Source organism: Sciurus carolinensis, chromosome 12, assembly GCF_902686445.1.
Source record: "Sciurus carolinensis chromosome 12, mSciCar1.2, whole genome shotgun sequence".
NCBI lineage: Eukaryota > Metazoa > Chordata > Mammalia > Rodentia > Sciuridae > Sciurus > Sciurus carolinensis.
The window spans coordinates 16,401,685-16,418,570 of record NC_062224.1 but is presented as its reverse complement, the minus strand read 5'-3'; positions in this window follow the sequence as shown (position 1 = coordinate 16,418,570).

The window sequence follows — 16,886 nt, the reverse complement described above, 5'->3', positions numbered from 1 at the left end:
TCAACATCAAGTTTAAAATTAACATGAGAGGTTATGTAAGGTTTAAAAAAATGTAACTTCAACAGCTGACTTTTCATAGCAGCAGAGCCTAGAAAGGCAGTTGACAATGTATTCAAAGTGCTCAAAGGAAAAAAAAATACTGTTACCCAAGAATCTTAAATAAACCACATCTATCTTTAAAAACTAAAGATATTCCCAGATAAAAACTGAGAGCATTTGTCACTAGAAAGTTCTTCGGGCTGAAAGCAGGTGAACCCAGATGGTTATTCTAATTCACATGAAAAAAACATGGCACAGGTAAAAGTAATTATGTAATTTTTAAAATTACATATTTTCCTTTATTAATTGATTTTAAAAAATAATTGTTTACACTACAATCTTCCTGTCTTCCTATGATCCTATCCCTACCTGTCTTCTCGGGCCCTCTGGACTAGTTACCTCTTATTTCTCTTGTACACATAACCACTCCTCATTCGGGTAGTGTCATTGATTGAATGAATTTGGTTATGACATTATGAAAATAACCCAGAAACTTCCCTTGATTCCCTGTTCTTGTTAGCTAGGACTTTTTCTTTCATAAGCAAAGTTATGAATTCTGTTCCTACTTCCTCAATTTTTCTGACTTTATTCATCCTCAATTTACCTGGGTCAGCTTTTGCTTATAATACCATAAAAAGAGCTCTTTCTGAAGTTGCTGAGGGTCTACATTTCTCTAACCATAAAGGCTGAGATTTTGCTCCATTGACTTTTTACCTGCATTTAACAATGCCCAGCACTCTATACTTCTTTAAACACCATTTCCATAATTTTTTGATGTGGCCCAATGATGCCTCCTTCCCTGTTTCCACTGGACCGTTCCCCTTGTCTATTCAGACATTACTTTCCTCAAGATATAGCCCTAGTAATTTTTTTTCTCCCTCCCCAGGTAGTATTATTCTAAAGTCAGGATTTCAAGATGATGGAGATTCACACACCACACACACACAAACACACATACACACATAACATCAATATCTATGTATTCCCAACTCAGACTTCATAAGAGCTCCCTGATCCTGTCTTCACTGCCCTTAAGGACATGTCCACTCACAAGCTGGTGTCAAGTTTTATGTTATTACTCCAAGCTCTGAACTTACCATTTCATGCTCCACTTTGATGCTGTGTCTGGTACTCTTCAAACCACATTTCTCTTTGGCCAGCTGGCTTCCTTACAGCTTCTGTCCATAGAGATATTCAAGAGAGACTGATGTCTGGATGGAGAAGTGGCTCAGAGTTCCTTTTCTTTTTCTTTCCTTTCTTCTTGTGTGAGTTTGCTTCTTGCCCACTTATTCCTGCTTGAGTTTACTCTGTTGGTGTTTCCTCACTTCCACAACAGAGGACCTTTCCTAAGTCAGCAGCTGAATCTAGTTTGCAAATCTTCCAATACTCACAGAAATTAATTCAGCCCAGAGGTTCCAGAAGCAGCTGCTGTGGCCTATTCTTCAGCTGTGTGTCCCAGGGCCCTGGGGCCACATCTCTGCATTCAGAAACACTTGCTGCAGGCCAACAGAGGTGTCACCCCCTCAGAGATCTGCCTTTCAGGATTGCCAGGATCCTCCTCTAAAACGTTGAGTTGTTCTCTGTGTCCCCTTTACCCCCTCATCTCAAGGGAGGACAGCTATTTCTCACAGTTTACACCTTTGCAATATCTTATCTTTTTTCTTTTTACCTTTTCATTAATTAATGATACTATGCTTAATGTTTTTTAAATTCTCTCTGCTGAAACTACTGGTACAATTTCTGTCTCCTAAATGGACATTGACTGATAAAGATGCTCAAAACCCTCATAATTTCATTTCTTCTAACTCCTAATCTGCCCTCAAAGGCCTGACCCTCTCTCCAGCACACTGTGTCTGGGTGAAAAGCATCTCCATTCGTTCAGTTGTGCGCTGTGATTTAGGAGGCACACTAGAACTCTGCTCTCCCTCACTGCCTACCTCACACAACCACAGACAAATCTCTCAATGCCACCTTTGACCTCCCCTGAATTCATCCCCTAATTTTGCATCTCTACAGCCCAAACTCTCATCCGTCTCTCGACTACAGCAGAAGTTTGCTTTCTGCTTTCAGATCTTCTGAAACGCACATCTGACTTGTTATTCAATGGCTTCTCTCTGCTCTGAGGAGGAAACAAAATCCTCCTCTGTTGTGAGGTTCCACATCTTTGCTCCTCCCTCCCTCTCTTTCCTTAACCTGGTCTCTTTTCTCTCCAGGCACTCTGTGCGCAACGCTCACAGATTCTTTCAGAACTCTTCTCAAATTCACTCTGCTCTTTCTTTAAGCTCTTTATGCTTGTTACCACCTCGATCTGGAACATTCTTTCTGTTACCACTTTTTTTTTCTATTTAACAATTATACTTCAGAGTTTGGGTTGAGTGTTCTTTTCAGGACAAGACTTGCTTGGTTCTTAGTTTAGATCAATTTCTTTGGTTTTATAATCTCAAAGAGACAAAGTCCCATCTTGGCACACATCTCATATATTAAACGTGATTGCTGACTAAATGATTTATATCTGTCTCATGCAGTAGATTGCAAACTCCATGAGAAAGTCTTGCCAATCATTGCATTCCCAGCACCTGATGCTGTGGATGGAAAATCATGAAAATCATAGGTTCACAATAGATATATGTTAAATAAAATAGAAATATACATCATGACATAATGCAGTATGAAAACAGAGATACTTTATAAATGAGAATCTGTACATATGAGGTAAGGCAACAGATGCTGATGCTCTCTAGTATGTATCAAGTGATTTATTCATTGCATTTTTATTGATGCAATATTTTAAATCCTCAAGTTTTCCTTTATAATATTCCAATGAGGAAAATTTTCAGTTAAAGTTTATTTTCAGTTAGTTGTGAGTATGCACATATTTTTAGGGACAATGTTACGTAGGGTCACTAGGAAGACACTGGTATTTCTAAAGAGAGGTCTCATGTTGTCCTATTGGTCAGTTCCTAGAAGTTTGAATTAAAATTTTGTGAGTAATCTAATTTATTTTCTATTTTTATGCCAATCTAAAATGTTAGGAACATTCAGTTCTTTCTGTAGTAGGAAAAGATCAACCTCATTTCACATATAAAAACAGAGGCAAGAAACAAAATTCTTAATTATGTTTATTACATTTCAGGAAGAAATATTACACATATAAAATTCACCAAAGAATTTAAAAGTTATTGGATCATTAGTTTTAAACCCTACAGGCAAGTTTCACAATGTGCCTTTCCTGTAGTCCCCTTTCGATCTTTAAAGAGAGAGAAGAAGAAATCTATTTTTCAGAATGGCAAAAATTATATGATAAAAAAACTCAAAAAATTTCTTAACCATGGTATAAAATTACTTGGAGTTAAAGAATTAGTATTTCTAAAAGATATTCCAAGCATTTAAATAATATATAATGGCTTTAGAGGAAAATATTTAGACAATATTATACAATAATTTTCACTATTCTATTGTTCTATGGAGCATTTAAACCAGTTTTCTATAAGCTAAGGGACTATACGTGTTATTGGTTTTCCCTGTGTGGTGCACGGCAAATCAGACTGTACTCTCTTTCTGTCTGCTTTGTAGGAAGTCTTAGATTCCCACCCCCCCCCCAACTTTATCCACTCATACCCCTGTTATCTGTAGGGAATATTTCAGATGTGGTGATAGAAGAAAAAGGCAGTACTGAGAGATGAAGGTAGTAACACAGACCAGTCAGAGTTTTAAATTCCAAAATAAGGATAGAAGTAGCCCAGACTTTGGGAACTTTCATACCAGAATGACTCCTGGATATCCTTGTAAAGAATGACTTGTTGAAGCATCTGAGGATCCACAGAGAAAAGGGAAGAGAAAAGTGAGCTCTAGGGGCATTGTAAAAGCTTTGGTGGATCCAAAAAAGGAAAGGACTTCTCTTTAAAGAGTTTTGCAAAAGCTCTTGAACATTAGAAGTGAGAAGTTTGAATGTGAGGCCAAGAGATGGTTCCTCTGCAACTGAAAAACACAGTGGTTAGACCTGATCTCCCATCTTGTAGCTGTATTTCATAATTCATAAAATGATGGGAAAATACTACTCTCTCCTACTTCTTACACAATCTTATAGAAGATTCACGTTATTGCCAAGTTATTTCATAGCATAACTTCAGTAGCATAGGTGCACGTGTAAGAAAGAATTAGATTTCATATTTGAAATGATCAATAGGAAGGCTTGATTACAAGCTATCAGCTATTTTTTTCCCGCCTGGAATGGGGCATGATGGCTCTAGTTCCGACAATTACTTTGAGACTTCGAGTTCAGGAGTTCACTTTGAATATGAAAGTCAATCTACTAGGTAAGATAGAGCAGAAAGGTTGAAAGAACCCAACCCTGCTATCAGTATCACAGCACAGATCAGCACATGCTATTGAGAACTATGTGTGAGTATTAGTTTTCTAGGATCCTCATAGCAAAATACCACAGAGTAGGTGACTTAAACAGGATAAACTGGGGATATAGCCCAGTGGTAGAGCACTTGCCCAGAATTTGTAGGTCCTGAGTTCAATTCCCCACTTCGCAAGAAATAAACCAAGAGAAATTAATTTTCTCACAGTTCTGGAAGCTGGAAATGCAAGAACATGTTATGGGGCGCAATTTAGGAACAGACCTGTCACCACTGAGAAGTCCAAATTTGAGAGTCTTTATTAAACCAACCGCCTGACTGCCTCACACAATGCCCCAAAAAATGGCTATTGGGAGAACAGTCCCAACCACAGGGTTGTAGGGGTTCTTATATCATAAATCAGTACATCAATCATAAGTGTCTGTTGCTATGATTCAAAATTACAAACTAACATCTGAAATTGTTAACAGAGGGAGAAGTGGGTCAAAATGACCTTACTTAGGTACAAATTAAAGAATGGTTACTAACATCTAGACAATCGCTGTTGACATCACTGTTGACATGGTACAGTGCTTAGGAAAATAGAAGCAAAAGAGAACAACTTTTCATTATACAAGAATTGCCCTTCGTCATTTTGTATTGCCAACCAAGTCATGCTAAGTAACTGTTGACGGGTACAGAGGCGGGGTGTTCCCCTGGGGGAAGCATTTCCTAAATAACATGGAGTCTCAAGATAAAGTGGAGTCTGTTTAGTCATTGCCCATATAGCCTGGCCTATAACATTTCCATGGAGTCAAATATGTCAACCCATCACAATCAGGGTGCCTCAAGTTGGGTTCCTGTGAGGACTCTCTCCTCAATTTGCACATGCTTCCCCCGACCCCAGCCTCTTGCTGTCTTGCCACGTGTTTTTCCCTGTGTGTGCACATTCTTGAAGTCTCTCCCTGTGTCTTAATCTTCTCTTCTTCTAAGGACACCGGTCACATTGGGTTAGGACTCACTCTAAGGACCTCGTTTTAACTTACATCTTTAAATGCCCTGTCTCCAAATCAAGTTACATTCTGAGGTACTAGGATTAGGACTTGAACATCTAAAGTTTAGGGAGACATAATTTGGATCCTAACAAAGTATACTTATAATTTGTTTAAGCTACTGTTATTTAGGGGGTTTGTTTTTAACAATCAAGTGTAATTACTAATTTACAAAAAGAGTACATATACACATATTATTTGTAGATGTAAAAACTCTTAATAAGGCAGAACTAGCAAAAATGCTTTTCATGAGGGATTAGGTTTTTCACATTATAAAACTATTTTGCTTAAAACTGCGTGTATCATGTTCATCGAAAGCTAAAGCAAATTTAAAAACCACTATTGCTCAAAATTATCAGGAAGCATGGTGGAACTGTTATGCTGTGTTTCAACAGTTTATTTTTAGGAAACGCAATTAAGCAGACATTTTGTCAAAAAATATTCTTGGTTATCTTTACTTATGGTCAGCATACCTTTTTAGTAACCTGAAGAAAAAATAAATCCATGTAGTTTATCTGATTTCAGTATGGTGCCAATGATTAAACAGTCTGTGGAAGACTAGATTATATAATTAAAACCAAACTGCAAAAAGAGTGTGAATTTCACAATTTATCAGTAGTATGCTAAAAGCAAATATATCTCTGTGTGGTGGTGGTGGTGGTGGTGGTGGTGTGTGTGTGTGTGTGCGTGTAAAATATGGGAAAACATTATCGTCTTTTTTTTCTTCTGTTGATAGATCTGTGAATTGTCCACAGATCAAATATAGGCTCTGTATAGTTTCATTTATGTTTATAATTTTGTTACATTTTATATTATCTTACATTTTAAACTTAATTTCATTTTGCCTTGATTAAATTTGACATGTTTTCCCTTTATTAATCAAAATTTAATTAATTGTATCATTTTATTAGTTATTTTTTTGCTTCCACTTTAATAACTTCTCTCTTGTATTTAAGTAGATTAAAAAGTAAAAAAAAAAATACTTAAGTTGAATAAAGTATCCTTCATGTGGCATGTGAGTGTCATTACACAAAATGGAACCAGCTCTTTCTCTTCCATTTCTTACTCAGTTCCCTCACATCAGACATTCCTGGGTTAGATATCCAATTTTGGATTTTTTGAAATTGAAATTTTCAAATAAAGAGGACTTGACCTTAGTCAGAAAGGAATACCTTAGCCTTTGTAACTCTGTTTTCAGGTGCTTACCCCTGTATTCAAGCTGAATCCTCATCTCTCAGTCATTTCTGCAGTTTGGGAAACTGGTTCAGAGAGGTATAAGGTTTTGCATTATATAATTTATAGATAATAGAATCAAGATTCCAAATCATAGGTTTGGGTTCCAAAACACATACAGAAATAAAACATACCCTCAAGGAGTCTGCAAAGTAGTGAGGGAGTCAGAAAAGTATAAGATAGTGTGATAAACATCAGTCTGATTGAGCAGTAAGAGCAAAGAGCAGATGATTTGAGTTTACTTGGTGGGCAAGGAAAAGGAGTAGCAAGGAAGAAATGCCCTGGGGTTTGGGGTGTGTAGCAGCAAAGAAGTGATTCAAGTTAAGGGCACCCGCAGGAACAGAAGCTTAAAGAGGCTAAATAAATCCCATTTGAGACCAAAGCACATTCTTCCGTGCAGCTGAAGTATACTGTCAAGCATGAGGACAAGCAGAAGCAGGTGAGGTTAGAGCAAAGAGCTGAAGTTCTACCTTGAGGAGTAATAAATACTATGCGAAGGAAATTGAGCTTTATCATTTAAATGAAGAATAGACTATGGAGCTTTGTTTATTTGCTTAATAAATGTGACTTGACTAGACCTAGATTATATAGAGATAAATCTTACAGTCCTATGGAGTATAGATTAGAGAGGGGAGAAAATAATGAACCCTGGGCTGGTTAGTACAATATAATAAAACTCAGAGTAGAAGATTAAATCACAAGCCAGGGTCCTGACTGTAAGCAATGCAGGAGACCGAAAATGTTTCACCGATAAAATCAACAAGGGAAAGAAAGAAGTCGCATGATCCACTGTGAAGTCATTCACTGATACCAGGTATTTGATGGGGAGCAGGGTTTGGATATGTTGAGTTTGGATGCTCTCAAGACCTTTGTGCTGCAAAATCTAGGAATCGGTGAAAGTGGCAGAAGTCGGTTGAACTTGAGAACTTCATCTCATTGAAAGCTGCAAATTCCCTAAAGCTGCTGGCTGCATTTTTCTCCATTTTAATGTATTTAATTCATTTCCAGATAAACTTTCTTATATTTGAACAGTTCTGGAATTGGGGAGTGTCTTATACTCTGTGGAGTTTTACAATATAATTGTGCATAAGAGATGATAGCGGTGATGCATCTCATATCACTGGCTTCAAGTGTTTGATGAAATATTTTTACTTTCCATATTTTGACTTCCTTTGCTGGAATGGAAGCTCCGTGAGGGCAAGGTATTTTGTTTCACTTTGCTTTCCATTTTGTTCTATTCTGTATTCCACATACCGAGAACAATCCTGGTACCTAACAGATCATCAGCAAACATCTGCTGAGCACATGAATATTTCTGAGAGATTGTTTTCAGTTCTGAGAAAGTGGGTGTTTTTACCAAAGGAGAGATCAAATACCTGTAGGAAAATGGAGAGCAAAGAATGATAATGACTTTGGACACGGTCAGGAATTAAAAACAGTTTGTCTCTGTATTGAAGATCTGTATGTGATGGCTTAGAGGAGAGTCCACCCTTGGGGAAATAGCACCAAGAGGCTAGAGCTCAGGTAAGAAAAGCAGCATGTAACATCTTAGATCATCTGAAATTCCTTTAAAAAGCCTTAAGCAACAGTTTAGGGGTAGTTTTTCATTGTTTAAAAAGAGAGACATAATGCTTATTGTAGCCTAGTCTTAAAAAGAAGTTATCCTAACATAGATAGATAGATAGAAAGATAGATAGATAGATAGATAGATAGATAGACAGATAGATAGATATAAAAATTGTGAGACTAGATAGAAATGTCATTTATTTCTGCTTCATACCCAACCTTAACCTATTAAAAACATCTGCACATCCACATATACAGAAGTTAATACCTGGGAGAAATAAGCTCTCTTCAAATAATCAAAAGTCTTCCTCAGGGGAAAAACAATGATGCATTTTATGCTGCTGCTAAGGTTGTTCTTAAAAGCAGCAGTTACATGGGGAACATTCTGGCATGAAAAAGGGAGAATGGTCTAATAAGTATTGCTGATCATCACTGGCAAAGGCTGACGGAAATGGCTGTAAAGTGTTTACACAGAGCCTGAATAGTGCTTGTAAGTGACACTTCAGGGCTCTCTGTGTAATCTCTGACTATGACACACTTCTGGAAAGCCAAATAGGATGCTAAATGGTAGCTTCCTCCTTACATGTAAGGAAAATGATGTCCACATGACATTTAAATGGCCTACACGTGATTTTTTTCCAGGGTTATTAATCAGCAGTGTCCTCAAGCAGCACCAAGGTCAGAGACCAGGAGCCCACCAGCCACAGAGGAGCGTGTTGTGCCAGTGGTCCTTTTCTCCTTGATTGCCCTCTCTGTTACTCTGTGTGTGTTGTCTTTATACATTTTCCCTTTGTCTTTATAACTCAGAGGCCTCTACCTGTCTTTGGGCTTGAGCTTTCTTTCTCCAACCCCCCTTTTTCTGGTTTGCAACTCTCTTGTAAAATGTTCTTTCCTGAAATAAGGGAGAGTTTTTGGAAACACATACATCACAGCATAGGGTTAGCGGGGAGGATGGAGACATAGACTCCTTAGAGATGGTCTTGGTTATTTTAAACTTGGAGTTTCCATGATTATCAAAATGTCTTCTTAGCAGACTGAAAGAACATCAATTATTAATTCATAAAGACCAGAAATCAAGGATGACTGATCTTCATTGTTTTTCATCTGTTAATGTCTGAATGCTAATTCAATATTTAAGCATAAACAATGGAATACATTTTATCATTCAGACCACATAAAAGTGAAATCTGTTATCTTTATTTAAAAACAAATTTTGCCAAACCCGCTAGGCCCATTACTCTGATTTTAGGCTGTCAGACAGACGGTGGGACAGGCAGACAGTTGGAACTTCTGAAAATGTCTCAAGTATGTAGGTTTTCTTATAAGACATCAAAAATAATCTAACTATCTGAGAAAAACTTGTGGTTTTACTGAGGAAATGCTATGGGCCAGGAAAGTACACACTTCAACCCAAAGGTTCTACTCATTTGGAGAACTTCAGTGTTTGCTCCAATGTCAATTCATGTCAAGTCTTCCAATAATGCAAGTGTGTATAAATTTATCAGTCTGAAGAATTTGTTTTCTCCTGATTACTAGTATGATAACAAAATAAAAATGACTGAAACCTGATTGCAAGTCAGACCCCAAAGATTAGCATTCAGAAATTACTTTACTAGTAACATGGAAGAGTTCATCTGTTCTGAGAGTCCTGAGTTAGGAGAATTCCTCATGTGGTAATACTGCGAATGCTGACCACCTGTGGTACTCAACGACTTCTCAATGACTGGAAAAATTAACTGGATTTTTCCAGAACAAGCATGATTTTCTAACATGAAAACTTCATGGTGAATTTTTACTTTGCTCTTTTAATTCATGCATTTCTTCTGTTTCTGTTTTTTCTTCTTCTTTTTCTTCTTCTTCTTCTTCTTTTCTTCTTTTTTTTTTTTATTGGAGAGATTGTTTCTCTACCTCACTAAACTCTGCCTGATAGGAAATAATTACACTGGAAAATGAATATTTTCCATTAAAAACTAAACCATTAAAAGACTCTATGTTTGGGTCCCTTTCTGAGCACTAGCGTCAGTCTCGAGGGCCTGGTTATATGTATTTTTAATGTGCTTCCTGGGTTCTACTGATGTACATTGCTTACTAAGAAACTTAATTATTTTCAAAGAGCATTTTTTTAACATTATCATTTTATGACCATATATGGCTCATTAACATTAGAGTAACAAGTATCAGGTAACAAGTAGAATATCAAGCAAATGTAATAATAAACAGATGCAAAGGGATTTTAAAATCTAGATTTGTCTGAATAATATGACAGAATCAATATGAGTTACCAAAGGATTGTGATATCAATCCCTCAGGGGGTTGGAAAAATATGAAAGATTGGAAAAAGTAAAAGTAATGCAGAGGTATTTTTAGAGAAAGCAGTGTTACAAGCATCAACTCCTGGCCTCCTATAGAGAAGGAATGAATTTTAACCTTGAGATAACAGGAGTCGGCACCAGCTCTTGTTCAAAGTCACCATCCTGGGAGATGACCTGTCAAGAGTCCTAAGTTCTAGGGTATTTCTGGAAATGATTAGCATTTGAATTGGTGGGATGAATAAAGCAGATTGCCCTTCCCAATGTGAATGTGCATCATACAAACCATTGGGAGACCAAATGAAGGAGAAAGGCAAATATAGGCTGAATTCTTCCTGTGCCTGATCACGTGACCTGAGCCATAGGCAGTAGGTACTTCTGGTTCTCACGTCTTCAAATTCAGACTGAATTCCATCATCCATCTTGAGTTTTTATGTGCAGATGGCAGATTATGGGACTACTTAACCTCAATTATTGCATGAACTAATTCTTTATCGTAAATCACATGCATGCTCACACACTAATACATGTGTATAATACATGTGTATATATATAGATATAAGTAGGAGAATATATAAGCATATACAGTTTATATGCATAAATATATTATATATTTATATATTAATATATTAATAAATAGGATAATATACATTTTGTCTTATTCAATCTGTTTTTCTTGTGAGCCCTGACTACTAGTACAGCAGATAATCCTCTGCCTCGAGAAGGAGACAGTCTTAATATGGGTAAGGTCGAACTAAGAGTGCATTGAAACCCTATATGCCTTATGTGAAAGTATTTAAAAGTCATACATTGAGTTAGCCATGAAAGAAAATGTGTTTTCTTGTCCTACTTCACAAATCCCTCATAATTACAATATAGAACAACTACTTTTAAATCCTTATTATCATTTGCCTGGAAGTTGGTACAAGCTCAAAGAAGTTAGAGAAACTGCCATTGTCCAAGACTAGGTGTTCAGAAACTGAGTTAGCAATGTTAGAAATAATAATAATAAGCATGAACTACAAATTATCATATATGTTTTCATATAATATATTTTTGTTCTATTCATTTTAGTCAAATTGCTAATTATTTCATATTTAAGATTTTAATATGAAGTGATCTATTGACAATAGAGCCAAATTAGACCACCTTTATAAAATTATAGTAGGCAGTATATTTGTGTTTAATTATTACTTCAATTCAGTGAAATATCACTTACTCGATTGTAGCAACTTTAGTCACCTAGTTAGCTAGGTAACAAAATTCTTAAAGCAATGTTTAAGAATAAAATAATGAGAGTATGTATCATGTTCAAATATTTTGATGGACCTAATATAAGAAATTATCATTATAACAGAAAATATTATAAAGTATTTTGAATATTTTGATAACAATTATTTTCATTGTCTTTCAAAACAGTATCAAGATTTATACAACATAATGAAAGATTGTTACTACAATCTTCACAATTTCATAGCTATCTATCTGCCTATCTATCTACCTATCCATCCATTCCTCCATCTCTATCCATCATCAATCTATTAGTCAAAGGTTTTAAGACTATTGTGAACAGTGTAATACTCCAAAACATTCCTCAGCAAATAAATTTAGCTAACAGTTGCAAATGCTATTTCAATTCATGAATATTTCTAGAGCCATTGATGTGAATCTGGAGAAAGGCAAGAAAATATACATTTGACACTACTGGAAAACAATACCTTATTATGCAAAAAATCTATTATGTTAATACTTTCTCAAAAGGAAAGGATTTGACTAATTATGTTTTCTGTCACTGGGGAATGAAAGGACTAGAAGATGAACTTTGATCCATTTTCTCCCCATTTTCAGGACAAAGGGAATGCTTGAGATTTTTATTCTAATCTAAACACACTGAAAAAGATGTTAAAATTAAAAATTTTGTGCTCAGAATTTCCTATGTCTCATTATCTTTTGGATGCAAAAGAGGTATATTACCAGGATAAACTAAGATTTTTCAGTTACAAAATCTGTAAATCACAGATACTCTCCTTTTCCTTTTGAGATATCATGTGCATTATTTATTATTTTCTGGAAATCCCTGGAATTGCCTTACAGAATTTCATATACAGAGAATCTCGTATTTTTCACAAAAGTAGTTATAAGACATTATATCAACTTAAAATAAGTATGTATTTACATTTAAATCCTAACATGCAAAATGCCAACTCCTTTTGTCTTAATAAAAGAAAGAACATGCTGAGGAAAATAATCATAAGTAAATCTGAAGCCAGAAATAAGCTCATCCTGGTGTAAAGCCTGGACATCCTACCAAACATTAAATGAAAATCCTATTTTCACCTACTTATGAATTCACCGTGGAAAGATTTACCTAAATACATCAGGTGAAATTTACCTAAAGGTTGTTTTATGAATGATTTATTTTTATTTTATTTTTTTTACCTTTTCATTACTTTGGAATTAGATACTTTTAAATACTGCAACAAAGATTAGATGGGATGTTTCCAACACCCTTTGCCATACTAAAACTGATTAAGGATTGAGCCTGCCGAAATGGAAAATAGCCAGTACAGTTCTGGCCAGATCAGTGGGAAGCAATGGCAGCTGGTGAACAGACTGCATTCAGAGGCCCAGCTGGACTCTAGGAGATATGGAAAAGGTTTCTGAGGGGTGGTAGTGGTGTGCTCTCCTGGAGGCCTTTAAAAATCAGATGGGCACCCTTCTGTCTGAATTGGGAAGACTGCTCCACTGGCTGATAAATAGAAGATAGCATTAAGGCATTCCTGCCAGTCATTGAAATTTGCTCAGAATCGTTATGTGCCAGCTGATGGAGACACCAAATGGACAAAATGGACATGACTTCTAGAGTACCTATAATTCTCTGAAGTCAGCATTTCACAAATGAATCAGTCTTGGTAACAAGGAAATCCCTCAATAAGAAATGTTTTCAATTTCTGTGGAGCTGTGGTTTTTCATTTGCTTCTCTGAGCATCCTACATCAAATTTCTGACTTAACGAAGTCTGTTAACATATGAAGAACCCCTTAAGAAAATCATTTTGATCAAGACTTGGTTCTCAGTTAACAGTAGTGTAGAAGTTTTACTCCATTAAGTTGCAAATCCTAAACTGTTATAAATCTTTCTATTGTAGAAATATGCCTAGGGCTAGTATATCTTTTTCTGGACATAAAAAGATTTGCTGCACAGTGTTAAATGAACCTCACAGTGAACCAATGGAACAGCAAATATCTTTTCAGCAGGGACAATGCAATCTTGTAAAAACATCCAGCTCAAGTCCCATAGCAAATGTTTTTGATTTTTTGCAAGAATCATGTTTTTCAGAGCAATAGAAACTGGGATGTAAATTCATTAACCCTACTTCTGTTTATGGATAAGGATGAGTTCTTAGGTAACCTCAATCATTTCCTCTCTCATAAGTGCTTAAGAATATCTGGATCAGTGATTACAAGTTACAATAAAAGTGTAACACACTGAGACAGTCCAGCTTTGCTGGAACTCACTCCACTTTCCAAACTACAACTGAAGTTACCTAGATTGCTTTAGCTACCAGCTGCCTGAAAGTAGCCAGTGTTTACTCTCTGGGGTAAGATAAAAATCATTCCAGTTCTCAAGTTATTGGTAAATACAGTTTTAAAATACAATATCTGACAGTTTAAAAAATATATCCAGGCACCAAAGAAGACAAACAACATATATAAAAACTAGCAAAAAATATATATGAGAAAACAGAGACAAATCTTCTAGAGTTCTAGGTACTGACTAATAATTCAAACTGTTATCCTAACTATATCCCAAAGGATACAGAGTAAGTTTCTTTTTTCTAAGAAAAAAATTATAAAATCTAATTTGTAACTGTGGTACTAAAAAATAGAATAGTTAAAATGAAGCATCAGTGGATAGGTAAGAATGGATTAGAAAAAGTAAAAGAAAATAACCAGAATAAAACATGAAGAGACAAAAGGTTGAAAATATGATACAGATAGAGATAAAGAGGTTATAATGAGGGACATTAATATTTGTATAACTTGGTTCTAGACATGATAGATGAAATAACATAAATGTAATAATTACTAAGATAAGGACTATCAAATCTCCAAAATTGATGAAAGACTATGGGACAAATTAAATAAATTCTGGGAGTTTGAGAAGGTTATGAAAGAGAGGAAATTATGAAGGAAGGAAAGGAAGAAGGTTGAAACTAAGCATATAATAGTAAAATTGCCCCAAATCAGAGAAAATATCTTAAAAACAGTCACAAAAGACTGATTACTTTCCAATGAGAAAGAATTTTAGTTAACAGATGATTTCTTAACAGAAATAATGAAAGGCATAGACAATGGAAATGAAATAATTTACAAAGCATAATTCTAAGTAATGATTTCTGCAAGAATGAAGATAGGCATTTTAGACAAAAACTGAAGAAATCAGAAGCAGTATATATTCAGTAAATATAATGCAAAGGAAGTTTTGCAAATGTGGGAAAAAATGACCTACATGACATTTCCGAGATACAAGTAGAACAGAGAACACCAAAAATGCTATATCTGTACATAAATCTAAATGGAAATAACTAAAAATATACTATTAATTTATTTTGGTATTTAAAATATTCAGTTAAAACATAGTACTACAATAATCTAAAATCAGAAAATGGTGAACAAGATAGTAGTAAATGGAGTTTCAGTATATAAGTTATTGTCCAGGGATAGAATAAATTACAGAGAAATTTAGATTATGATAAATGCATGTTGTATTCTTCTAGGTAACCACCAAAAGCCCAGCAATAAGGGGGGAAAGCAACTTAGAACAAATGAGAGAAATCAGTATCTAATAGGAAAAGGGAAAACTATAATCCACTGCCAATATTATGAAAAATAAAGGGAATAAATGTCAATAGCAAAAGATAAAGACCAATGGATAATTTTTAAAAATTTGTAGTAGTTGAAAATTATACATATAAACATAAAAAATGCTTAAAAATTGAATATAAAAAATGGGAAAAGACAATCCATAAAAACAATAATGATTAAATTGTAAATATGTTTAAATACTTAATAAAAATAATTTTACTTTAAAATCTTCTTTAGACAGCATCAAATCAGAAACATTTCAAATTTATCAAGTACAATAAGCCTATATTATACATATGCCCACACTAAAACTCATAAGAAAAATCTTATTAAATAATTCCATTGGTGTATAAATAAAATACTGTGGTAGTTGACAAAAATGGCCCTAGGGCTTTAAAACAACTCCCATCAAGAGATAGAGACTGCTTCCCCATCCCATGAATCTGTTTTAACCATGTAACTTGCTTTGACCATTGATACATTAACAAATAGGATGCAAACAGAATCTTGAACTCTTGAGAGTATAAAATTGGAGTTTTCCTTGCTTGCAATACTATTGTTATGTGAACACACCTTAAAAGAAAAAAGGAGAAGAATGAAAAATCTAAGAAGCAAACCTTATAAAACATTTCTAGCCATTAAAACGTGGAACTGGTTGAACCAAATATTGGTTAAGTTCCTGAGAAAATGCTACTGCTAACGGAATGCCCAGGATAATGAGTCAAAACTATTTGAATTCTGAAGCAAACTTTAAGATCAACAGGAAGTTTACTAAGATTGCCACAAAGAAACAACCATAGCATTCTCTACACAGTTTTCTGCACATAGAGAGCAAAGACTGATAAAAATTTAAGGACCCTAGAGAAAGAAAATCTAAGGCCCATGTAGCATCATAGTAGAGGTCTGTTAGTCCAAAGATCTGAATCTGTCTTTCAAAACACTACCCATTCTAAATCTAGGGATTTCTTCCAGTGTGTACTTAGGAAAATTTAATAATTGTTATAGACCAATGGCTGATATAGATCTTCTATCTGTCCTTATGCAAATGGAAAATGTATTGCTATTATTCATATTCCACCAATGTGTACTGGACACATTTATGTTCCACACAATCTTTTCCTTTTCCTGGATCAAGCAGAATCACATCCTAACCTGAAACAGAGATTAATTTATCTCATTCAGAAATCTTATACCTTGTCTTCAAAGTTGATGCTGTTTGGAATTTTCAGGTTATCTCAATTATAGTGAGGATAAATACAAGCTCATTATTTGAGTTCAAATAAACAAAGTGTTTGTAGATATGAAGGGAATTTTCTTAGACTCTATTATTCTTCTTAAATATGCAATTCGCCTCTCTTTCAGAAATATTTTATCTTTGCAGATTGAAGTCAGGCAAAGCAATGTGACAGTTTTTGGTCAGTGAAATGTGATTAGAAGTGATGTGTCATTTCCAAGTGGAAGCTCTAAGAGCTAGTGC